General features: G+C 48.8%; 1 long non-coding RNA gene across 1 annotated transcript; it reads left to right on the top strand.

Moving 5' to 3' along the window:
- Positions 1-2,822: 2,822 nt before the first annotated feature.
- Positions 2,823-25,372, top strand: LOC125933371 (uncharacterized). The gene is made up of 3 exons (XR_007460932.1): positions 2,823-3,009; positions 10,287-10,432; positions 24,356-25,372. It is a non-coding gene; the product is annotated as an uncharacterized LOC125933371 (long non-coding RNA).
- Positions 25,373-25,818: the final 446 nt, after the last annotated feature.

Here is a 25,818-nt window from a genome sequence, read left to right as displayed (position 1 = left end):
GCCAGAAGTGAACCAGGATCCACCCCAGGTCTCCCTGCCTGAACTGAAAACCCCGGTGAGTCCCCTCACCACCGTTCCCTCACCCCCCACATCCAAGCTAAGGACGCCCATCTCCAGACTACCAGAACACACTTTCACCTGGACCTCTCCCTCACCTGGCCCCTCTCTCGCCTAGACTCCGCCCCTTAATCACCTCAGCTGCCAATCACACTGGCTTAACCAGCCTGAGCTGCCCCTTTCCGCGGCATCGCATCGGAATCTTTTTAAGCGCGCTGTTGGGTCCTGTAGTTCTGGCCTTATTTCCCAACGGCTGCTACTGCAGCCAGGCCAAGCCCGCCCTCCTCACCCCTCTACATGACCGTCTCCTGGCCCCTTGCCACCCTCCAATTTCATCTCCTCTCCTGCCTCAGCACCCACCGATGCTCCGGCCACTTCTGCCCTTGTCAACCTCACCACAGGTGTCCACTTGCTGGGTCTTTGCTCAGCTGTGCCTTCTGTTTGGTACCCTTTATCCCATATCCCCGTGGGTTGCTTCCTTCCCCTCCACGCCAGCACCCCTCAGGGGCTTTCCCTCCTGCCCAGCCAGAGCCCCCGCCCTGAGCCCTCTCTCCACTTACAGGGTTGACCCAAGGATTAAATGAGGGATATGCATCTAAGTCTTTAGGACAACGTTGGGTGTGACTTGTATTGATGTCATTGACATTGAGCTGCTGAATCTGTTTGGGATAATGCAGTCGAGGAGGTTAGGGAAGGCAGGGAGGGCGGATGGCACAGAGCCACCTGGCCACCATAGACTTGGCTCTACTCAGAGCAGGCTGTGTCTTTTGTCTTTTTTTTTTAAGTAGGCTTCACACCCAGTGCAGAGCCCGATGAGGAACTTGAACTCATGACCCTGAGAAAAAGACCTGAGCTGAGATCAAGAGTTTGATGTTTGGCGCCTGGGTGGCTCAGTCGGTTAAGCGTCCGACTTCAGCTCAGGTCATGGTCTCACGGTTCGTGGGCTCGAGCCCCGCATTGGGGTCTGTGCTGACAGCTCAGAGCCTGGAGCCTGCTTCAGATTCTGTGTCTCCTTCTCTCTCTCTGTCCCTCCCCTGTTCGTGCTCTGTCTCTCTCTCTCTCTCTCTCTCTCTCTCTCTCTCTAAAAATAAACATACATTAGGAAAAAAAAACCACTTTGCTTAAAAAAAATAAAAAAGAGATGGACGCTTAACCAACTGAGCCACCCAGGTACCCCACAGAAAGTGGACTGTCTTAAACAGAGTCCTTCTTTCTGGTGTTTCTCATGCCTGCCTGCCATTTCCTCCCTTACTCAGCAGTGTCCTTGCCCTTCCCTGCCCCACCTCTGTCGGCCAGGGCTCTAGTTTCCTCGGTTTGGGGCTGGGGGAGTGACTGGGATGGCACAGTCCAATGGTCCCCACTTACATATGTGCCACATGGACCCCAGTGCCAGACTCATTCCAAAGAGCCAGGTCCCTGATTTGATTTGGCTCTGGCCTCCTGGCACCTCTCGCCCATATCCCGGGGCCTGAGGATAATTGTAGAAAGTAATTCTATTTGAGGAACAATCGCTCCAGCAATATGACGGTGCACTCAAAGCTAATGGATCCAGCGCCCTTGCATACTAAGGACGAGTTTCAGCTGAACACAGGGTGTTCCTCAAGAAAGGTCTCATTACCCATCAAAGCTCTGCTCTCACCGAGCTCTCAGCAGGCAGGCAAAGAACGTGAGCATTGAGGGGAGGTGAAGGCTCAGAGATGACATGTGCCCTCGGCTCCTTCTGGGGGACCAGGAGGGACTGGGGCAATGGGTCAGCTTGCAGGAAGCACGGGCCCTGGACAGGTGCTCTGCATACCTAACTTCAGCCTCCCCTTGGAGGATTGTCGTTGCTAGCCCAATTTACAGGTGAGTAAATTGAGGATGGGAAAAATAAAGGGATATGTCTGAGTCTTCACAGCTGGTAAGTAGGGAAGCTGGGATCTCTCCAGAACATTGCTCACATCTTCCCCGACTCCTGCTTTCCTTTTGTTGACTCAGTTTCCCACTTCTGCCTAGCTTGTGGCACTGCCTCCTCACTGTTCTCCCTGACTTTGGTCTCCCCTCCAGTCTATCCCACACCTACCAGTTTGACTCATGAAATACAGAAATGATGCTGTCACCCCCCCCCATTAAAATTCTTCACTGCATTTCAAGAGATGCTGGGGCTCTTTGATGCAATCTTTGCTGGCATCCCTGTGCCTAGCCCCCACCTATACCCCAGGCCCACCCCCACCAGCCCTCTTCTGGCATGCTGTCATGAGCCCAGCCACTGTGCGTCCTGTGTGGTGTCCTTTCAGACCCAGACACTGCTTGCCTCCCAGCCGTGCTCTCTGCTGCTCTGTCAGGCTGGAAAGCCTTCCCCATGTCCTGCCCAGGTAATATCCCCTCATCCTTTGGGAAGGATTCTGCTGGGCATGTCTTTCCCTGGGCCTGTGAATGGCACTTCACCCAGAAGCTCTTGCTTTGATGGTGCTTCTCATCTGCACTGGGGGCTTCTCCAGGCCAGGAGAGAGTGGGGTACAGTACTCAGAGGGCAGCTCCCGGCAGCCCATGAGCTCATGCCCAGCACTGTGCCGACTCAGCCTGTTCAGGCTTCTCCGTCACTCACTCAACACATATGGATTGAGGGTCCACCTTGTGTCAGGCCTGGCTCTGGGCACCGGCCACAGCTGTGACAAAACAAACATGAACCCCGCCCAAAGGGCTGCAGCATTCACTGAGGACAGACATCATTGAGGTACCAGGTGTGGGGTGAGGGGGTGGGGTATCAGAGCCAAGTCCCTGGCTGGGGGAGGCCTGGTGGATTAGAGATGAGTGGCAGGTCAGTGGCAGGAGCTTGAGGGAGAGCGGAGTGAGGTCACAGAAGTTGCCATGGGGAAGGATGGGTAGCCACTGCAAGGTCCTGACTTATGCCCACCACTGTGGCTTCTGGGAAAAAGATAGACTGTCGGGCAGATGGGCACAGAAGAACAGGTATAGGCTGGTGCAGGGACTGAGTAAGAGACAATAGGGGCTTGGATAGGGTGGGCTGGGAGGTCAGATTCCAGGTTTATGTGAAAGGTGCAGGCCATGGGATCTGCTAGAAGGTGGGATGTGGGTGATGAGAGAAGGAGGCACCCAAGGAGACAACGGCACTTATAGCCTAAGAAACCAGAAGGATGGAGGTGGCATCAGCTGGGATCAGGGGAAGGAGGGATGCTTACTGGGGAGGGAGATCAGGACAGGTGACTTTTGAATACCCACTGGACATCCAAGGGAAATGTCTATGATTGGACATGAGCCTACCATGGTGGTCCCACCCTGGGACCCTATCCCTGGCCCCCTCACAGGATCAAGGCAGTGACAGCAAGTGGCACATGCCCCCCCCCCCCGGAGTCTGTCCTAGAGGTCTTGGCAAACTGTGATGGGTCCTAGGCACCGTATACACACGCCATTCACACAGGGGTGCCTAGTGCACGTATTGTCCCCGAGGGCTGGCCCCTGCTTCAGGGGACGTTCCCTGGGAGCCAGCACACTGGCCTATATAGAGCAAGGGTCATGTCTGTGCCTTTGATGGTAATAGGGGGAGGGCAGCCTGGAGGCTCAGGAGAGCTGCTGCATGCCTTCCCTGGAATCAGTCCCCCGAGGGGTGAACTCCCTTCCTGTCACTGCTATTGAAGGATGACTTTTCTTCTCTCCACAAGCCGGCAAATTAATTCATGCCATCTATTTTCCCGACTCGGATCAAAGGTTGTCAAATTCCTTTACCCACTTAATGATCTGTAATATACCTTTCCATTTCCTGACCAGGCTATTAGATGAAATAGAATTCATAATAGCCTCCCAACAGCATCTGTGCACCTGTGTACATATGCAGGGTCAGACAGGAGACCCTAGGAGCCTCCTCATTGAGGATACCACTTTTATTAAGAGATTCTGCAAACCTTATGGTACTCTCGGTGCCAGATTCTGTGGGTCATGTGAAGCTGAAAATATGGCCTATGTGCCACTACTTCCCCTGACATGGCCATGGCAGACATTATTAATCAATTGTAAGCACTCTTCACCATTGAATTCAGACAAGGCTTCCCTATACAGCCATCAACAGATGATATCAGTCCCAGCCTGGACTAGGAAAGTGCTTAACCACCCAGACAAGAGAAGATTTTACCACACTGCCTCAGTTCTTCCTTCCTTTCCCTTCCCTTCCCTTCCCTTCCCTTCCCTTCCCTTCCCTTTCTATCTACATTCCTTTCTTCCTTTTCCTTCCTTTCCTTTCTTTTCTTTCTTTCCTCCTCCCTTCCTTCCTCCTTTCCTTTCCTTTCCTTTCCTTTCCTTTCCTTTCCTTTCCTTTCCTTATTTCTTCCTTCCCTTCCCTTCTCTTCCCTTCCCTTCCCTTCTCTCTCTTTCTTTCTCTCTCTCTCCCCCTCCCTCTCTTCCTTCCTTCCTTCCTTAAAAAAAAAAAGTGCATTGTAGCTCCTAAGCATGGATAAAATTAGGTGACCAGGATCCTCCAGCTGAACCTCCAAGCTGTTCAAGTACACCCAGCTTAGAAGCCTATTCCAGAGCCTGGAAAGAGTAGCCCCAAGCCTCCTTACCTCCAACTTCACAGGGCTGTTGTGTAGACCACCCAAGCACCCAGGCATGCAAACACCTTGCCAGACAATGCTGGGATTGGCAGTCAGCAGTGATCAGGCGATCCTTAGAAGACACACACTGAGTTATCAGCCTCACCCTACTGGCTTTGTGGCATTGAAGAGTGAACATCAAGGCCAACCATCAAAGCCCATGGCCACCTCACCTGGCCTTCTTTCCCTGCAAGGTGGGCTTGCTTTCTGGCCTGAATGTGACACCTGCTTGGGGCACAGATTCCTGGTGTCTCCCTGGTTGTTTACCTTGAGAACAGTGTCTGTGCTGGCCTCTTGTCAACCTTGGCCTCTTTGGGCCTGTCCATTCCCTCCCTCCTCTCCTGGAAGACCTCTTCCCTGCTCTGACTCACCAGGAAGGGCCTCCTCCCCCAACTCTTGTGAGCTCAGCCCATACCAAGAGCAGAGGAGGCCAGGACAGGGTCCCTGAGAGTGGGATGAAGACAGATGCCTCTAGAAAAAGCCAAGAACCCACTGTCAGCTTAACTCCAGGAGAAGTCTTCAAGAAGAAGAGAGGAAGATAGAAGGAGGATCAGCCTTGAGGGTCATCCTGAACTGGTTGCCTTGGAGGCCATACGACTTGCCATATGTCCCTTTGTCACCCAGCCTCTCCCAGACCCTCACGATTTTCATCAATCACAGCGTGGTCTTCCTGGGCCTTCAACCGTGCTCTGGAGCAGTGAGGCCCGCTTCCCTCACCCCTGCCTCGACCTGAGCCTTTTAAGCAAATCAGCAATGTAATTATTGATCTGTAAGAGAAAAGGAATTAATACGGCCTCCCACATCCTTTGTACATAAGAGTATTTAACAATGAACTCTGCTTAAACTTCATAAAAGCCTCTTCAGCAAATCAGCACACAAGTATTGATCTGGAAGCCCGCCTGTGAATCCCAGCTGTCTGCCTCTCCCACTGAAGGACCATTAGTTTGTCTTGCCGGACTCTCCTTTTTACGTTTATGGCCTGGCACTTTCTCCTGGGACGGTTTCCTCTGTTTCTCAGCAAGGGCTTGGCTCCCCGATTTTGCTGACCCTCCCTTTTCCTGGAGTCCAAGGTATCGACTCCAGAGCATACCAGGCGGGTACTCTCAGGCTCACATTCTGCAGGCTCATGTTGGGCCCAGAACCCCAAGGACCAGCCTGCCTGGGGGACCCTTGTGTAACACAGCTGGAGTTCTTAATGTTCACCCACGTGTTCACCTCCCAACGAGGCCAGGCATTCCCATCTCTACTTTGCAGAGGAGAAAACCAAGACCCGAGGTGTACTGACCCTCCTAGAGTCACGACAGTAAGGGCCAGGCACCAAATTCAAACCAATGGCCTGAGCAACTTCCTTCCTGGAAGTGTAAGCCAGGGACTGGCATTGCCCACAGTAGAGCAAATTGGGACAATTGTCCAGGATACCATGGGCTCTAAGGCCAGATGCATCCCTGAAGGGGACTCTTTCAGGCACCAGATGAGGCCAAGTTGTGCAGCAAGGCTCAGCCATAGCACCCACTAGACTTGCCTCCCACAGGATGACTTTGACCCTTGACACCTTCCTGTCCACTCTTGACCCAGGCTATCAGCCCACCCATGTGCCCGTGAAATGGGGGCCCTGTCCTGTATAACGGGAGTGGCAGGGGCTAGTGGTGGGAGGGTCATTCCTACCTTGCAAAGCAGTGCTCTTGGCTCGTGCCGGCTGCATGGGGCCCTCAGCTGCCCAGTCCCTGGAGCAGGGCAGCCTGGGTCCCGTGGCCTCACATCTACCTTCCCAACTATGGCTTTGGAGCCTGGGTGTAGAATCAGGGTCTGTGGGTCTGGTCTGGCTCAGGCCTAATCTCAGGGGCCCCAGAACCCCTTCTCCTCTGGCTACAATAACTGCCTCTGTGAAATGGGCTTTGGCCTTGGTCTCTAGGAGCCCGCTAGCTCCAGCACCCTGCACAGCAGCAGAGCAGGGGTGGGAGAGCCCCCAAACCACAGACCCCAAGTCCCTTAGAAATGCTGGGCGCATATAGGTGCCCAACCCTGACAGCCAGGAACTGGCTGTGGCCGTGCCCACCTCAGCCCATCCTCTGCGAGCTACCAGCCTGCTCCTTGTCTCTCTCAGTTTGGCCTGGGCCTCAGTGCTTCTCTCCCCTCTGGTCCCTTGCACTCTTCTCTCTGTCTGTCTTTCTTCAGTCTTTGCCTTGTCTTCTTCCCATTTCCCTGTTTCTGTTTTCTTCTCTGCCAGTCCCTGTTTTCCTTTCTCTCAGTCTCTGCTTCCTTTCTGACATTAGGTTTGTCTGTCTAACCCGTCCCCACAACAACGCATGTGCAGAATTCCCTGGACCTGGATTGGTGATGGTCATGGCCAAGTCTTGGGAAGGCCCTGGGCTCTGGGATGCCACGTACCTGGAACAGGGGTGGGCCATCCTGTGTGGGCGCCTATGCCTCAGGGGCTCAGAGAAGGCATCTCCTGAGAGCCCGTTGAGGCTGGGCCTCACTCCTCCTGGGAGGTTGTGGGGCTAGCTGGGGGCCCCTAGCCTGCTTCACTGTACCTGGCGGGGTCCTCACTGGACACAGCTTCCATCATGTATGCTAGAATGGCGCCTCTCCTGCCCTGCAGGCCTCACTGGTCCCACTGCCTTTCATGGTACTTTGTAGGGCCTACATAGTCAGGGGGTTGGGGATGGCTCTGCTCAAGAAGATTCTGGGGAAACCAGAGGACCCAGTGGGTGCCGTGTTTCACAACATCCCTCCCCACCCCCTTCCACTCCTGGCTCTTACTGGCAGGGAGAGGCTCAGAGGGTTGACCAGGATCCTGCCTCTGGATGGGCCATCCAGGAGCTGAGGGTCACTGCTTCCTCGCCTCCAGCCCTGGCCTGGCTGGGTAAGGTGCTGTCCTCAAGCTCAGACAGCTTTGTAGAGTGTGGGTCCCCAAAGGCATATGCCTTGGTGAGAGAACATTTAAGGACCGTTGGTGCACTGGGAAGGAGGGGCTCCACTGGACCATGGGCTGGGCACTCGGGCTTTAGTAACCTGCACCCATAAGGGCAAACCAGGCTGAGCCAAGGAGGGGCAGGCTGAATGCCAGGCTCTGTTCAGGGTCTGCAGCTATGGAGAGGGGGTGTTACACCTTGGAGTGCCCTGCCAGCTCAGGGTCTGTGTCCTCAAGCTTCATCAGGATCTTCCTTAATTGCAGGCTGCATCAGGAGGGTGTTCAGGCCTCAGCACAAAAGGGTAGAGTGGGGTCAGGTCCTCAGATTTTTTAAGAAGTTGAGGTGGGGCAGCTGAAGGGTCCTGCTGGTGGGGGCAGTCCTGAGGTTAATGCTCCCAAATCGGTGACCCCCTAGAGATGCGGTGCAGAAAGCATTTTAAGGAGCCTCAGTACAGCTTGTTTACTTTTGGCTCCTAAAGGTTGTAACTGTTGCAAGGGCAGGGACAGTTCCCAGAGGGATTCTAGAAAATGAAAGACCCCACTCTCCTGGAGCTGACCACACCCATACTGGGTCAGGACATACCGGGGCCCACCGAGCTCCATCTGGGGCACCCCCCTCGAGAGGGCCCTGGAGCTATGCCATTCCTCTGCAGAGATCCCCACCCGGGTAGGGGCCTTCCCCTCCCTGCCAACCACAGCCCAGCTCTCCTGCCCCCTTGCCTGCCCCCCTGCACAAGGTATAGGAGACTTAGAGACCCAGTCAACACCAGCTGTGGGCTGTCAGAAGGGTAACCCGCCCTCCCCCCTCCCCCTCTGCTTCCTGCTGCCCTGAGATCAAAGGGTGTCTCCTGGGTGGCAGTTCCTGTCATCAGCCTTAATGGAAGCTCTCCCGATTAGTAGAGGGGCTGGAAGGAGAGGCAGCCAGGCGGGAGGTGGGAACATCAGATCTGGGCTCCAGAGTTGGGGGGAGAGTACAAGAAGGTTCCTTTCCACCCCAGGTCTAGCATGGGATTTGGTAGGGCTTGTGCTGTGGTCCTGTACGTGGGCCTGCCCCTCCCTGGGCCCCTCCAGGATGCTTTAGAGCCCTCCTATGTGGAGGTGACATGGGGTGACAGAGTAGGGGGTTGACACCTGGGCCCCAAATATGTCCTGCTTCTCCTTTGCATAACCCTCAATTGGGTGGCCATGCCCCACAGTGTCCCTCATGAGTGTTCGAGAATGGGTATAACTGAGAGCCCAGGCCTGGGCCTGCATCCTCTCTGACCTGTGGCCTGTGGACCTTAACCACTCTCCCTTATGTGATGGGTACAACTCCAGGCCTGTAAAGCTAGAGAGCCACTGTGCCTGCCCAAGTCCCTTGAAGCCCTGTAAGATACACAAGCACATGGGATGACGAGTCTCCCAGGGTGTGGAGCCCAGACCAGGTAGCAGAGAGATGGCTGGCTCGTGACTCAGAGGTCCCCAGCCTGGCCTGGCCCAGCTGGCTATATGGCTTGAGCAGGCCACCCTCCCTGGGAGTCAGTCTCCTTGCCAGGACGTGAGGGTCGTGGCATGACCCCATCCTCTGGACACTGTGGTGGCCCGGTGGGGCCCGGAGCCCTTTGTCCTTGGTTCCCTCCCCCTGGGCCAGAAGGTTCATGTCTGTCAGCTCCTAGCACTTTGCTGCCCCAAGCCAGATCCCCTTCATAATTCAGTTTAATGCAATATGGCACCACTTTTATTGACACTGCTCCTATCAGGAGACTGGTGAGAGTGATGCCTACCTGTACCTTCCTCACGTTGCTGGGCTGGCATTCCATTTTCACAGACCCCTGGGGCACCCCCAAGGATAGGATGTTGACAGAAGCCTGGGTGGTTATCCCAGTGGGCCTCCTTTCATTTCCTGAGAGTGGGGTTGGGGGAGGGCAGCCGCCAGTCTCTGGGTTCCCAGAGTCCAGAAAGCCCAAGCCCTGCACTGGCCTGGCTAGCAGCTCTGGTTCAGGGGCAGGTGCGGGAGCTGTGCCCTGGCACCGAGGGCCAGGCTGAGCCGAGAGGCGGGGCGCCAGAGGGCCTGTGCATGGTGGTGAGGCTGCTACTCTTCAGAACTTTGCTGTGGGGTAGAGACCATGGGCTCCAGTCAGCCCCGTGTGCAGGACCCCACATCTCTGCCACACAGGGAAGGTACTGGAGCCTCAGACCTCCTTCCTGCATCCCCCTCACACCATTGCCTCTTCTGGGCCACAAGGTGAGCCCCAATGTGATTTGAGGGCCAATATCACTTCCTCTGATATACCAGCTCAGAAATACCAGCTGGAGAGCTTAACTCCCAAACTGAACACCCCTGGGCGGACCAAAGATTTTTAACAAACCCATGTCACCTCTGGGCAGGGTTAGGCCCAGAGGGGCTCCCCGTGGGTGGGTAGATGCATGCACGTCCATGAGAAAAAGGAACCCCGTTCAATGGCCCCATGGCTTCCCGTGTTAGCCAGCCCAGACCTGGCTTGTAGGGAAACATCTGCTAGTGGAGGGTTGGGTGTCCCCATGGGGTCCATACTGCAGCACCGCAGACCTCTCTCTGGCCTACATGGGATGTGTACCTAGAGATGTCCATGCCCATCCAGCCTGGGGGTGGCTCCAAAGAGATGTATGGACAGCAGGCCTGAGGGGCTTGAGCTGGCCAGGGACCCCCCAGAACTGCCCATGTCTTCCCACCAGGAAGTAAGCACCCCGCCTTGTCTCTCTTGAAACAGGTCTAGGAACAAGGCAGTCATAACTGTGGGAAATGTTGATCGGAAGCATGATAGAGCCTGCATTGCTCTGTAGGCCACCTGGAGAGTTCTGGACAGAATAAACCCTACAGGCCAATGTACCTGTGACAGCTACCCTCCCACACCAGGTAAGATCAGCCCGGTGTGCCACCCAGTCATGAGGACAGTCTGTCACACGTTGCCATCTGAGCTCTCTCAAGGTGGAGGTGAGGTTCAATGGCTAAAAGAATGACTGATGGAGGCAGCCACGTGGAGGCTGGAGGGGTGGTAGAGAGGGGTGGGTGCAGTCCTGGGCAAGAGCAGGTCAGGGGAGGCAGGTCAGAAGAGGTCATGGCGGGCTGTGACCACCACTCCCGGAGAATGGAGCTCGGAGCCAGTCCCACATTCATCTGGCTCTGCACTGCCAGCTGGGAGTGGCTGTGCTCTGCTTCACCGATAGTGTGGCTCAGGTGGCCTCAGACAAGGCCACGCCCGTGAGCTGTGGCCCAGGATGGAGGGAAGATGTTCCTCCCCGCACAAAGCGTTCAGGGAAGCAGCTCGGCCTCAGCCCAGCTAGGCCCATCTGAGGTGCAATCGACCTGCCCAGCTGAGCTAATGGGACCCTCTGGGCATCGGGTTCAGGGGCGGGGTTGCCTGTAAGCAAGAATCGCGGGTGCTTCATCAGCAGGCTGCCTCATGCAATATGTAACAGCACATTAACCTGCACTCCAGGATGGAGCCAGCACGGCAGAATCTGCTGGTACTTGGAGGAAGAGGCACAAGAATGGGCCTGGATGGTTCCATAGCATGCGAGGCTGGGGACGGGAGGTCTGGACCCAGTGGCAGAACCTGAACGCCCTGTCCTTTCGGCACCCCCTTTGCTTCCGTCTGTGGAGCTTCCACTCACACCAGCGTTACTCCCACCTTCCCCGTGGAGCGCGTTGGTAATCACTTGCAGATCCCCCTCCCACTGTGGCTCCAGGAAGCCACACCAAGCTACCCGAGTGGACAACAAGGTTGAAGCTATTCTGACACTTTGAGCTCTGACGCCCCATAATTCTAGGGGGTCCCTGGTAGTTACTGCACCTACCTCTGCTACCTGCACATTCACAATGTCTGCACTAACACCTTCTCAGCTCCTGGGGAAACCAGACCCAGGAAAGTCTATATTTAAGACACAGAGCAGGCAATATGATCCTATTTTATATGCCAGGAGACTGAGGCCAAGAGAGAGCCCGACGTTGTGCCAATCTGCCCAGATACCCATGGTGGGAATCCAGACTTGGAGGCGGCTTCCTGACCTGCTTTCAGATTTCCCATATAGGTTCCCAGCCTCCCTTTCCTCAGGCCTGTAGGTGGTACCTCCACTGCTCATACCCTTAGTGATGGAGATGTCTCTGCCAACAGCTGTTGCTCTTCAGGCCTGGGCACCCCCTGCCTTCTGCCTCATGGGCCATCTTATGCCAGAGTCTGAGACATGGAAAGACACATCACTCTGGAGGCCACCAGACTAGGAGTCAGGGGAATGGATAAGTGTTCCAGCTCTGCTGTTTGCCAACTAGGGGAAGTTAGGGAGCCATTTTGCCCCTTGGAGCCTCAGTTACATTGTCTATAGTGTGGTGTTGCACCTGCTGTGTGAATTCACTGAAGTGTATGTTTTAGATGTCCAGGGTCCTGGCAATGGGTAGAGTCAACACCTAGAGAACTCACATCCCCTCCTCTTCAAAGCTACTTTGTGAACCAGGAGGAGGACTCAAGTATTCAAAGGAAGACCCTTTGCCATCAGCTCAGGAGGCGGCAGGAGGTAGATCCAAGTTCAGATCCCAATTCTGACCCCGGGTGCTGCATTGCAGTCATCAGTTGGGTTTCGTGCTGTAGACCTGTGCTTCCTGATCTGTATAAAGGGCACAGCAGGCTCCATTTCAGCAATGCTATGTCTTGGAGATCCTGGAAATCCTCTACACACACACACACACACACACACACACACACACACACACAGACATGCCTTAGAAAAACTGGGAAAAATATAACAAGCAACATTTAAATACATGGCTGAGCTTTTGAGAAAGTGAGGGACATTTCCAGGGATATATATGAAGAGAGAGAGCCCCATTCCCTTACCTGATATTGCACTGATCAAGAGGGAGGCAGGGGGGTGGCTTGGGGAAGGACTGAGGCTTGAATATACTCACAAAGAGACTGCATTGTGTGATGTTAGCATCCAACTACATGAACCTTTCTTGAAGGGCTGTCATGAAATAAAACAACAACCATCCAGTTAAAACATCACAAAACTATAAAACTATATCACCCAATAGCTGCATACTTTATTATCATCAGAGAAACAAATGTTCCTCAGTTTGGCAAATTTTGTAAATTGGTCATCTGACAAGTTCTGTCTTCATCAAATTGATTTTTTGAGAAATTGACTTTTGGCAAATTGGTTTTCAGTAAATTGGCACTTTGGTGAACATGTCAGCCTGCTTCTAGTTTTAAAGGTCCTCAGAAGAAAGAGGTCAAGGGCTTGGGCCCATGAGAGGCAGAGAGTAGGAATTGAGACCTAGAGAATAGGCAAATTCCAGGAAGTGATGACTCCAATGCTAAATTCCACCAAATATTTAGAGAGGAATTAACATTAGTTCTTCTCAGACTCTTCAAAAACACAGAAGAGGAGATATGCATGCTAACTCTTTCTATGAGGCTAGCATTACCCTAATACCAAAGTCAGATAAAGACATCATGAGAAAAGAAATTACAGGCCAATATTCTCTATGAATATAGATATAAAACTCCTCAATAAGGGGCACCTGGCTGGCTCAGTCGGTTAAGCATCTGACTTCGGCTCAAGTTCCTCAATCATGCTCTCTCTGTTTCTCAAAAATAAATAAACATTAAAAAAATCCTCAATAAAATATCAGCCGACCAATTTGAGCAGCATATTAAAAGGATTATATATCATGACAAGTGAGATTTATGCCAGGAATGCAAAGATAGCTCAATATAATAAATCAATCAACATAATAAAGCCTATTAGTAGAATGAAGGGGGAAATACCCAACATGGTCATCTCAATTAACACAGAAAAGGCATTTGACAAAATTCATTACTCTTTATCAATAGAAACACTCAGAAAACTAGGAATAGAAAGGAGCTTCTTCAACATGATAAAGGGCATTTATGAAAAACCCACAGGTAATATAGCCAATGGTGAAAGACTGGAAGCTTTCCTCCTAAAATCAGGAATCAGACAAGGATGCCCACTTTTACCACTGCCATTCAACACTGTACTGGAGGTTCTAGCCAAAGTTATTAGGCAAGAAAAAGAAACAAGGACATCTAAATTGGAAGGGAAGAAGTAAAACTATCTCTATTTACAGATGGCATGATCTTATGTGTAGAAAATCCTAAGGGATCCACAAGAAAAGTACTAAAACTGACACATGAGTTCAGCAAGGTTGCAGGATACAAGATCAATAAACAGAAATCAGTTATATTTGTATATTCTTGCAATGAACAATTGGAAAATGAGATTAAGAAAACATTCAATTTATAATAGCATCAAAAAGGATAAATTATTTAAGAATAAATTTAACAAAGGATATACAAGCCTTGTTCCCTGAAAACTCTAAAACATTGTTGAAAAAATTAAAGACCTAAATAAGTGAAAAAATACTTCATGTTCTTGGGCAGGAAGACTTAATATTGTTAAGATGTCAATACTACCCAAACACTACCCAGATGCAACACAACCCTATTAAAATTCCAAAAGGCTTGTTTGCAGAAATGGAAGAGCAGATACCCAAACTCAGATGGAATTTCAAGAGGCCCTGAATAGCCAAAGCAATGTTGAAAAAGAAAAAAATGTCGAAGACTCACACTTATAGCAAAACTCATTGCAAAGCTATAACAATCAAAACAGTATGGAGCTAGTATCAGGATAGACATACAAACAAGTGGAATAAAATTAAGAGTACAGTCTATGGTCAACTGATTTTTAGCAGAGGTGCTAAGCCCATTCAATGGGGAAAGAAGTCTCTTCGACAAATGTGCTGGGACAACTGGATATATATGTGCAAAAGAATGAAACTGGACCCTTACCTCACACTATATGCAAAAAATTAACTCAAAATGAATCAACAACCTAAATATAAGAGCTTAAACCATGAGACTACAGGAAAGTATATAGGTAAATCTTCATTAACTTAGGTATGGCAATGGATTCTTAGTTATGACATCAAAAACCTGAGCACCACCACCAATAACAAAAACAGATAACTCTGACTTTATCAAATTTAAATGTTTTGTGCATCAAAGGACATTAGCAGGAAAGTGAAAAGACAGCCTACAGAATGGGAGAAAATATTTGCAAATCATATATCTGATAAGAGTTTAATATCCAGAATATACAAAGAACGTCTAAAACTCAACAACAAAAAGACAAAACAACCAATGTAAAAATGAGCAAAGGACTTGAACAGATAGTTCTCTGAAGAAGATATACAGATGCGAATAAGCACATGAAAAGATGCCCAGCACCAGTAATCATTAGGGAAATGAACAAAAAAAAGAAACTTCAATTAGTTACCACCTCACACCTACTAGGATAGCTATAATTAAAAGCAAATAAACCAAAAATGGAAAGTAACTGTTGGCAAGGGTATGGAGAAACTGGAATCCGCTTACATTGCCTGTGGGAATGTAAAATGGTACAACGTCTGGAGGAAGAATTACCATATGACCCAGCAATTCCATTCCTAAATATATACTCAAAAGAATAGAAAACGGACTCAAATACTTATATGTCAATGTTCATAGCAGCATTATTTGCAAGAATCAAAAGTGGAAACAACCCACATGTTTATGAACAGATGAATGGATAAATAAAATGTGGTGAGTACACACAATGGAATAGTATTCAGCCTTACAAAGGAATGAAGTTCTGGTACATGCTATTACATGGATTAACCTTGAAAATATTATGCTAAGTGAAATAAGCCAGACATACAAGGGCCAATATGGTATGATTCCATTATATGAGATATCTAAAATAGGCAAATTTATGGAGAGAAAGAAGATTCGAGTTTATTGAAAGTTGGAGGTGGGGCATGGAGAGTTATTGCTTAGTTGCCATAGAGTTTCTGTTTGGGATGATGAAAAAGTTTTGGAAATAAATAGTGGTGAGGTTTGCACAACATTGTGAGTGTATTTAATGCCATGAAACTGTACACTTAAAAATGGCTAAAATTTTTAAGCCATTAAACTTAAATATATTCTATATATTCTATTACAATAAAATATCCTATTACAATAAAAAATGTTAAGGAAACAATGGTGAGCAAACAAGTTGGTAAATCTGTGGGGAGATCCAATAAAGCATTGACAGTTCAAAGAAAAACAATAATGATTAATTTGTGGCCGTACAAACACGACAAGGCTGATATATTAAGAACAAAATCCAGTGCATATTTAAGGAGTGGGGCAGAGAGGTTGACTGTGTCCAGAACTAGTCTGCATGTTCTAGTACACGGGTTAAAACTTTCAGGGCAATTTATTAAAGTAAAAGAAAATATGACTTCTGCATTCGTTTCCTGTGGCGGCTATTACAAGTTACCACAGATGTGGTGAATTACAACAACGGAAATGTTATTGGCCCAGAGGCCAGAAGACAGAAACCAAGGTGTCAAGAAGGCAGGGCCATGCTCCCTCCTAAGGCTTTAGGGGAGAATCCTTCCCTGCTTCTCTCAGCTTCTGGTAGCTGCGAGAGCTTGTGTCTCAGCACTGCAATGTCTGCCTCTGTCTTCACAAAGCTTTTTCTTCCGCAAGTCTTTGTCAAAATCCCCTCTGCCTCTCTGACATAAGGGTACATGTGATTGCATTTAAGACCCACCTGGATAACCCAGGATAAGCTCCTCCTCTCGAGACTGTTAATTTAATCACATCTTTGGGGGAACCAGTTGTCAGCCTACCACAACTTCCAAATATCAGGAAGAGGAAAAGGAAATACAGAAAACTCAGTCTCTCAAGTAGATGTTAGGAGAGCAGAGGGAAAATAGAGGTCTAGAAAAATTCAGGACAAAAATTAAGTGATGGAAATAAATTCTCATAGATCAATGAAAACAACAACCACAAGTGTACTGAACAGCGACTGTCAGATTGGACACAGAAGCAAAATCCAGCCACATGTTGCTTACGAACTTCACACTGGAGCATAGGAGGCGAGAAGACGAGGGAACCCTGCCACATAAATACTAATTGTGGCCGTGTTCATCTGCAGACAGCATGGACTTGAAGACACCAAGTGTCACTGGAGACAAAGAGGGCCATTTCTAGAGAGTGAACCAAAGGGAGAAAGTGTAGCCTGCTCGAATGCATTGAACCCTCACTCCTGTGAGGCCAAATAAGTCAGAGCGTGTGACCCAGATTTATGAAGAAAAAGGCATTTTCCTGAAGGTTGTGGGGGTGTGTTCAAGATCATCCCAATCCAGCTTGGCTCCTGGAGAACAGCTGGACCCTGTTTTGGGTGGAGCCGCCTCAACAGCCTAGGGGCAACCCAGTGATTAAGCGTGCCTTAACTCTCCAAGCCAGGAATTGCCCAGATCACCTTCGGGGAGACTGTGGGTGGAGGGGGAAACGAACCCAAGTAATTGAATGTATGGTTTGAATGAAGTCTATCGTTGCTGAGAATGACACTAGGTAAGAAACAGAGTTGATTTACAACCAGTGGTGACAGAACTACCGTGAGGCTTACACATGGCAGAAATGGAGAAAGAAGGGCTGACTCCTGGGGTCCCCTGTGGGGCAGTGACCAGAGCAGAGCCTGGCTGGTCTTGGCGTCGGGGGCCTGGTGGGATTCTGCTCCTTTCCCTCAGGGCCTCATCTGAGGGATGGGGGTGGGTGTGCTGAACCCTGAAGCCTGGAGAGCATGAATTCTGTGTGAGGTGGGGCCTCACTGTGAGCGGCCCAAGGCCAGGACTTTCCCTTCTAGGGATGTTCCTTCCTGATCCCAGAAGCCTCTATCTCTTCATCCTTGGCCTACAGAGACCCTGTCTCCAGAATGAGCAGAAATCAGAATCTACCCTTGAGGACATCATAGGCCATCCTGTGGGCTGGAAGGCTTATCAAGGGCTTTTAAGACTATAACCTCTCTCCAAGCTTACTAGCACCTTCCCTGCACCATCCCCCTCCTTCACACACACACACACACACACACACACACACACACACACGATGACTTTGGACTGAGTTCCACAAATCTCAGCATGTATTTCAATATTATAAGAGCCTGTATTGATTTTTGGAAGAAGCCACTTTTAAACTGCATGTGAAGACCATTCTGTCTGGAATCTTATGCCAAGTCTAGGGGTCTCCATGTGAGGGCCATCTCACCAGGGCATGGGGAGTTTTGCCCCTTTCAAGGTCATCCAGCATCCTTCTGCCTTTCCTGGACATGCCTTCCCCAAGGCCAGCCCCTTGGGGTTCCTGGAGAGATGTGGTCCTCTCTTGGAAGGAGAAGGTCTTCCTCATCACCCTTAAAGCCCCCCACTCTGCCTCAACACCATACTGCATGCACATCCAAGATTGCTCCAGGGACCCTGGGCTGACAGGCCACTCAGCTTCAGAAAGAGCTACCAGTCAGCAGGAGCAGGGGAAGCGGCACAACCCCCCAGCAGGAGGCAGGTGGCAGGGTGGTCTGGGACTGGGAGCCAGATAGCCTGGGTTCAGATCCCAGCAATGCTTCTGACTGGCAGCAGGCCCTCTCTGAGCCCCAGTGCCCTAGTCTGTATACTACATGGGTCACTGGCTATGGGCAGTACACCTATGTGCAGAAGATGAAGGAGGCTCAGAGTGTGAAGGGCATGCCCAGGGGACACACTGCTAAGTGGTGTCATCTGCATCCAGGCCACACAGCCTAAGCTTGTCCCAGACCAGGTGTGTGAATGGAAGCTGGGACACACTTGGGACTCCTGGGCCTAGAGTCTAAGAGCCTGTGATAGTTAATTTTATGTGTCACCTTGACTAGGTGCCCGGATAATTGGTCAAACAGTATTCTGAGTGGTTCTATGGGGGGTTTTTTGGATGACATTAACATTTGAATCTGTAGACTGAGGAAAGCAGATTTTCTTCCCTAATGTGGGTGAGCCTCATCCAGTCAGTTGAAGGCCTGCATTCAACAAAAGCCTGACAGTACGCGGAGCAGAGGGCAACTCCTCCTGCCCGACTGGAGGAGCTGGGACATTGGTCTTTTCTGTCCTTCAGACTCAAACTGAAATACTGAGTTGGCCTTCAGACTAGAACTTATACCATCAGCTTTCCTGGATCTCCAGCTTACCAACTGTGGATCTTGGGACTTCTCAGCCTCCATAATCATGTGAGCCAATTTCTTATGTCAGAGAGAGAGAGAGGCAGAGAGAGAGAGAGAGAGAGAGAGAGAGAGAGAGAGAATATCCTATTGATTCTGTTTCTCTGGAGAACCCTGACTAGTATAAAACCCAAAGATGAAGTGTGGCCCTGGGGTCACTGTGCCCAGAAAGGATCCACTCCTCCTATGCTCCCAGGCAGGGCTCCTCCTGGAGAGCAGGACCACACTGATGCCTCAGCCAGAGCTTCTACAGTCTGTAAGGTCAGCAGCCATGGGCTTAGGAAACCCACCCCGAGGTCTGTGCTACTATGAGGAGAGGCAACATGGGCTGTGAAATTCAGTGGGCTGAGGTGTATGCCTGACTCAGAAACTCAACCAGCTATGGCCTGGGGCACGCTACCTACCCCCTGTAAGCCCCAGTTCCCTCCCTGTGAAATAATGATTTAAAAGCACTTACCATGGGGTGGCACCTGGGTGGCTCAGTCAGTTGAGCACTTGGCCCTTGATTTCAGCTCAGGTCATGATCTCACAGTTCATGAGTTCGAGTCCCATGACGGGCTCTGGACTGACAGTGCAGAACCTGCTTGGGATTCTGTCTCTCTGCCCTTCCCCCTTCCCTCTCTCTGTCTCTTTCAAAATAGATACATAAACTTAGAATAAAAAAAGATTCTCTCCCTCTCTGCCCCTCTTTCCTGCTTGCATACTCTCTCTCTAAAATAAAATAAAATAAAATAAAATAAATAATAAAGTAAAAATAAAAGCAATAAAATCCTTGCAGGATTTTAAATGCCCAGCCCAGTGCTTGGCACATAGCTGACACTGGATAAATATTAATTGGTGGCAGAAAAACTAGAGACAACTGACCACCACAAAAAGGTTGTGCCCTGTAGCTGAAGAGCCCAGCTCCCAGGGCTGCATGCTCAGAGGCCCCTGGCCTAGAAAACCTGCCAGTGTCCACTAAATGCCTCTCATAGACACTCCAGAGGGCTCGCCCAGCAACAGTGCTCAGTGCTCAACACTCCTTAGACTAACCTCCAGGCCGCCTGGCCCAATGTGGACATTCTCCATGGCCAGCCCGGCTTATAGCTCCAAGCTGAAGTGGAGACATGGTGTTGAGGGTGGCAGCAGGGCCGTGGGTCCAGAACCAGCCTGTCCCTCCTGGGCCACTGAGCTGTCATCTTGCTGATGCTCTGTATTCAGAGCATCACATCCCTTTGGGTCGGACAGCCGTGGTGTACAGGGTGCAGACAAGCAAGAGGGCCTCTGGCTAGGCTGCAGAGCCATGGCCCTTTGTGCCTCCCATGTCTTGTGCACAGCCAGACCATTACCTCCTTTCAGAAAGAGCCTTTCAAAGAGGGAGGGCTTTAGAAGGAGGAGTTTCCCAGCAGAGATTTCACATCAGCCCCTTGTGTAGGATTTGGATCATTGATTTTATTGATAAACAGAGAACACCGCTTGACAAAAAACAAGGGAGGGCTATTATAAATACATGAAGATGGAATGGAGCCTGTTTTCTGAAGGCAGCAGGGCTGTCAGACTTGTGCTGAGATGCCCCTTGCTTCCTTCTGCCTGGGCCTGGGTTCCATGCGAGGAGAGGCGGTGACACAGCGCCACAGTGGATCTAATGACTTCCTCTGGTGGCCTCACCTTCCTCCCTGTGAGGGTCTCCAGGTCTGCTGCTGGGGTTCTGCCCTTGGGAAGCTTCTTCTCTGTGTAGGCAGCACCTGACATGGGCTAAGGCATATTTTTAGTGCTAGAATGCAGGGAGGGGGAATGCCCTTAGGGAGTGCGTTCTGCAGGGTCCTGGTAGGAGAGGACATGCTGCAGAGAGGGCCTTTGGCCATGGGCCAGATTGGTCCCAGAAGGGCCAGGTGGGGGTGGACACGCAGGGAAGGGACTGCCCAGCAAGAGCCGGGCCTTGCCAGAGACTCATGGTCATTCACCCCAAAGACAGGAAAGCACTGGGGCAGGATACCCATTCTCCACTTTGGGATCGTGCCCACCTCCCAGGGCCCCATGAGGGCTAGAAGACATAATGGTGCTATCCAGCCCAGGATGTGAGAGGACCCCCTGGCTTTCTATATTTTCCATACTATGAGATGGTGTCACTGCTGGGAGGAGAAAGCTTTTCAGACTGACACTCAGCCTGGCCCCAGTAGGGAGGTGAAACTCCACCTCAGGCTCTGTGTGAGGATGGGTGGGGGTGAGGGGTGGGGGTAAGGGGTGGGGTGGCAAGTTTCAGGCCTGGTTGTCATCCTGAGTAAAATTAACAAAATAAGCAATGAAATAGGGAACATTATTACTAACCTTACAGAAATATAAGGGTTCAAGAGGAATAATATGAATAATTATATGTCAACAAATTATATGCCTAGATGACATAAACACATTCCTGTAGAGACAAAGACTACTGAAATGGAGTCAAGAATAAACAGAATGTCTGAGTAGACCTCTAACAAATAAGTTGATTATTATCCCAATTATTACCCACAAAGAAAAGCCAAGGCCCAGAGAACTTCACTGGTGAATTATACCAAAAAATTTTTTTCCACATGAAAAGATGCTCAATGTCATTCATCACCATGGAAATACAAATCAAAACCACACTGAAATACCACCTCACACCAGTCAGAATGGCTAAAATGAACAACTCAGGAAACTAAAGATGCTGGCGAGGATATGGAGAAACGGGAACCCTCTTGCACTGTTGGTGGGAATGCAAACTGGTGCAGCCGCTCTGGTATACGAAATATTTTAAAATGAATTACCACCAATCGTTCACATACTCTTAGAAAAAATAGAATAGGAGGGAAAACTTCCCATCTCCTTCCATGAGACCATTCCATGATTGCAAGACTTGATGAAGATACCACAATAAAAGAACACTATAATAGACCAATATCCCTTATAAATATAGACACAAATATACTAACAAATCAAATCCAGCAACATATAGAAAAAAGGATTATATACATGAGCAAGTGAGATTTATCCAGGAATGTAAGGTTGGTGTAACACTGAAAAGTGAAGCAACCTAAAACACCATATTAACTAGAATAAAAGGGGAAAATCCACATGATTATCTCAATAGATGTAGAACAAGCATTTGATAAAATACAACACATTTTCATGTGACAAACAACCAGTAGACTAGGAATAGGAGAGAACTTCTTCAAGTTTCTGAAGGGCATTCATGAAAAGCCCACATCATACTTAATGGTGAAAGACTTGTGTTTTCCGACTAAGGAACAAAACAAGGGTGTTTGCTTTCACTACTTCTATTTGATATTGTACTGGAGGTTTGAGCCAGGACAATTAGATGAGAAAAAAAAAGCCATATAGATTGGAAAGGCAGAAGTAAAATGATTTCTATTTATAGGTAATATAATCTATAAAAAAAACCTTAAGGAATCCATAAGAAAGCTATTAAAACTGATACATGAGTTCAGCAAGTTTTCAGGATAGAAAATCAGTAGACAAAAATCCTTTGTATTTCTATATACTTGCAATGAACAATTTGAAAATGAAGTTAAGAAAAATTCCATTTACAATAGCATTGGAAAGAATAAAATAGGAAAAATTTTAATAAAATATGTGCAAGACTTGTTCACTGAAAACTATAAAACATTGCTTCAAGGCATTAAAAAGGATCTAAATAAATGGAAAGACATCCCATGTTCATGGATTGGTAGACTCAATATTGCTAAGATGGCAATATTTCTCAAATTAATCTACAGATTAATCCCAGATTAATCCCAGATTTTGTTTTTGTTTTGCTTTTGCTTTTTTGCAGAATTAGTCTTAAAATTTATACAGCAATTCAAGGAACCCAGAAGAGAAAAAAAACAAAAACACAAAACTTTAGAAAAAAGAATAAAATTGGAAGACTCACAACTTCCTGATTCCAAAACTTACTACAAAACCCCAATAATCAAGAGAGTGTGGTACTGGCTAATGACAGACATATAAAGCAATGGAGTGAAATTGAGAGGCCAGAAGTAAGCACATACGTTTATAGTCAATTGATTTTCTACAAGGGTGCCAGGACCATTCAATGAAGAAAGAGTAATCTTTTCAACAAATATTAAAAACATGTATAACTGTGTATCTACATACAAAAGAATGAACCTAGATCTCTACCTCACCCCATGTACAAATTTAACTCAAATGGATTATAGACCTAAATGTAAGGGCTAAAACTATAAAACTCTTGGGAAAAAGCCCACAGGAGTAAGTGTTCATTACCTTGAATTAGGCAATGTTTTTTTAGATATGACATCTAAAGCCAAGTGACAAAAAAAAAAATAGATGAATAGAATTTCCTCAAAATTATAATCTTTGGGGCTTCAAAAGACACCATCAAGAAAGTGAAAAGAGAAGGATGGAATAAATGTTGTAAATCATATATCAGATAAGGGACAGGAATCTGGACTATATAAAGAAATCTGACAATAATAAAAGGACAAACCTAATTATTAAATAGGCAAAGGATCTGAATAGACATTTCTCCAAAGAATCCATACAAATGAATAATAAACACATGAAAGGATGCTTGACATCATTAATCATCAGGGAAATAAGTCAAAACCATGCTAAGATACATCTTCATACCTGCCATGATGGCTAGAATCAAAAAGTCAAATAACAACAAATGTTAACAAAAATGTGGAAAGATCACAACCCTCATACAATGGTTCAGCTGCTTTGGGAAGCATTCTGGCAGTACCTCAAAAAGTTAATACACCTACTGTAGGACCCAGCAATTCCACTCCTTAGTATCTACCCAAAAGAACTGAAATACATTACACACAAAAAGGTACAGAGATGTTCACTGGCTGTATTATTCATAGTAACCCCAAAGTGGAAACTACCCCAGTGTCCTTCAACTGATAAACGGATAAACAAATCTGGTGTATCCATACAATGGAATATTATTTGGCCATAAAAAAGAATGAAGTACTCAAGTGCCTGGGTGGTTCAGTCGGTGAAGCATCCAACTTCAGCTTAGATCATGATCTCATGGCTTGTGAGTTCAGGCCCCACATCAAGCTCTGTGCTGAGGGCTTGGAGTCTGGAGCTTGCTTCAGATTCTGTGTCTCCCTCTCTGTCTGCCCCTCCTCCACTCTCTCTCTCTCTCTCTCTCTCTCTCTTTCTCTCTCTCTCTCTTTCTAAAAACCAAATAAACATTAAAAAAATTTTTTAAAGAATAAAGTACTGACACATGCTACAATATATATGGCTCTTGAAAACATGCTAAGTAAAAAAAAAAAAAAAAAAGCCAATCACAAAAGACTATATACTGTATGTTTCCTTTAACATGAATGTCCAGATAGACAATCTTTAGAGACAGAAAGTAGATTAGTGCTTGGCAGGGGCTGGGGACTGGGGAAGGAATGGGGTGTGCTGATAATTTGGTTTGGTACTTAATTTGGGGGTGATCAAAATGTTCTGAAATTAGATAGTGTTGGTGGTTGTACAACTCTGTAAATATACTAAAAACCACTAAGTCTATACACCCTTCAGAGGGTGAATTCTATGGTATGTGAATTATAGCTCAATAAAGACATTATTTTAAATTGCCATGTGTTTCAACAATTTTTAAAAATTTCTGTGCTTTAAAAAAAATTTTTGTTCTTGGAATCGGTCTAGAGCCCAGTGGAAGTTGCTAGCCTCTGACTCATTGTTTCTCTCTTTCCCCTTGCTTGTTTAGGCCAGGTCACTGGTGACTTTCCCAAAAAACCTCTTCAAAAAATCTGGGAGTCTGGAGATCCCCAAGCTGGGCCTCCCGTTCTGCAGCCTTGGCAAGACTCGCCATGTCCTTGAGTAATGCCTGTCCCTGAGAACCATCACCCCCAAGGTCCGCTGAGTCAACCTGAACAGCAGGGGGCAAAGGAGTTAAGGGCCTGGCCCTGCCCTGGCTCTGCCTCTTAACCCCAAGTGCCTACTCGTCCTGTGAGCTATGCATCCATACTGCCTACCTCCCAGCTCCAACACATGCCGTCCCTGGGCTTGTCACACCACAGACGTTCTGGACTCCCAGGACTCATTTTTTAAGGCATCTGAGTATCCACATTTCTCAGGAATCATTCTCAAAAATCCCCATTTCTCCCTAATGAATGCTCCTGGCATCTACTGGTGGTCCTGAAATGGGCCAAGTCACTGAAAGAACCATTTGTCAACTCTGTCCTGACAACATCACTGGGGCTGCAGGTAAGTGGATGCCAGACTCCGGGGTCTGGGGTCTGGCCCAGCTCTGCTGAGGACTCCGGAGGGGACCTTCTCTGTGTATATCAGAAGGTATCTGAGTTTCAATTCCCACAAAGGCAGATGCCGAGACAAGGATTTGCTTCAAGGCGTCTATCTGGCAGGTGTTTGGGGGAGGCACAGTGAGTGAGGCAACAGAGGAGGACGGCTTGGGATCCCAGAGAGCACTCAGGAACCGCAGAAAGTCTGGCTCCAGAGCCCGAGTGCATGACATGGCTGTGCCCCTGTCTCTTGGCCAGTTAAACTCACGTGAAGATCCGAGATATAACGGTGAAAAGCTCTGACGCAGAGTCAGTGCTCTGGAAACAGCAGTTGCTATGATAATAGTTATGAGAACCCCTGTGAGGATTAAATAACACACTGAGATAGCCCAGTCCTGCATCATCTCATAGGAAGGCTGATTTCTCTTCATTCGCACGTCCCTAACCAATCTGCCCAGCCCCACCTTGCTGATCTCCCAGAGGAGGTCGTGTGTGTGTGTGTGTGTGTGTGTGTGTGTGTGTGTGTGTGATTGGTTCCTCCCCCCTACACTCCAGCCTGCCCGGGACCGCTGCAGAGGACCTGAAGCAAGTGCACAAGGGAGGCAGCCGTGTTCCACTTGGCCCCAGAGCTAATGGAACCGCTTCCATCACCACCAGCCTAGGCTTTAATCATCCACGCTTTCAAGTGGAAGGCAGAGCTCCCCAGACGCCAGATAGGCCATCATCTTCCAACTGGGGGTGCAGAACAGGGCTGATGAGGAGAGACGCTGGACCTTCTTTGCAGGCAGACCCCACGAGGGGCCAAGATCACCTCTTGGCTGGGAGTGGGGCATGATGGTGAACAACAACCAGAGGCAATGAAATCAATCACTCCCCCTAACCGCAGCTCCCACAGACCCAGGTGGGGAGGGAGTGTCCCCCACCTCCA

This window comes from Panthera uncia, chromosome D2, assembly GCF_023721935.1.
Source record: "Panthera uncia isolate 11264 chromosome D2, Puncia_PCG_1.0, whole genome shotgun sequence".
Classification (NCBI taxonomy): Eukaryota; Metazoa; Chordata; class Mammalia; order Carnivora; family Felidae; genus Panthera; species Panthera uncia.
Note: the sequence above shows the minus strand (reverse complement) of the source record. Positions and strands in the feature narration are given on the sequence as shown.